Here is a 736-nt window from a genome sequence, read left to right as displayed (position 1 = left end):
CTTGGTTCCTGGTCCAGTTCCATCACTGGCTCCTCGTCCATCATGACCGGCTGATATCCAAGGACTTCGTTAGTGAACTCCGGCTCTACCTTCATGACTCTTGATTCTTCACCTTCAAGCCCCTTATCTGCCAGTTCCATGGAACTGTGAATGAACTGTGGCTCTAAAGCCAGATCATCCTGTGACAACTCGTACTTGTTCTTAGGCTCCTCTCCAATCATGATGTCTTCAGACAGTGGCTTCAACTCCACGATTGGTTCCTCTACCAGGTCCACCTCAAGGTTAGTCTCCACTTCAGGCTCCAGCTGCATCTCATACTCATGCCACGACTGCAACTGCATTGGATCCTCCTGAAATTCTGGATCCACTTGAACTTCTGACTCTACTGAAACTGCTTTGTCCATCTGTGGATACAACTTGACCTCTTCTTTCATCTGAACCTCTGGGTCCATCTGAAACTCTGGATCCACCTGAAACTCTGGATCCAATTGGACGTCATTCTGAAACTCTGGATCAACCTCTTCAAACTCTGGATCCAATTGGACGTCATTCATCTGAAACTCTGGATCAACCTCTTCAAACTCTGGATCCAATTGGACGTCATTCATCTGAAACTCTGGGTCCTCCTGAATCTCTGAGTCTAACTGAGCCTCTGTCTCTAGTACTGCAACCTCTGGTAAAACTTCAGCGTGCCAGTCTTCAGGATTCTGATCCTTTTCAGACGCTAGCTTCTGGT

Source organism: Protomyctophum bolini (genome assembly GCF_963924005.1).
Source record: "Protomyctophum bolini genome assembly, chromosome: 16".
In the NCBI taxonomy this organism is placed as follows: domain Eukaryota; kingdom Metazoa; phylum Chordata; class Actinopteri; order Myctophiformes; family Myctophidae; genus Protomyctophum; species Protomyctophum bolini.
This window is presented reverse-complemented; position numbering follows the sequence as displayed.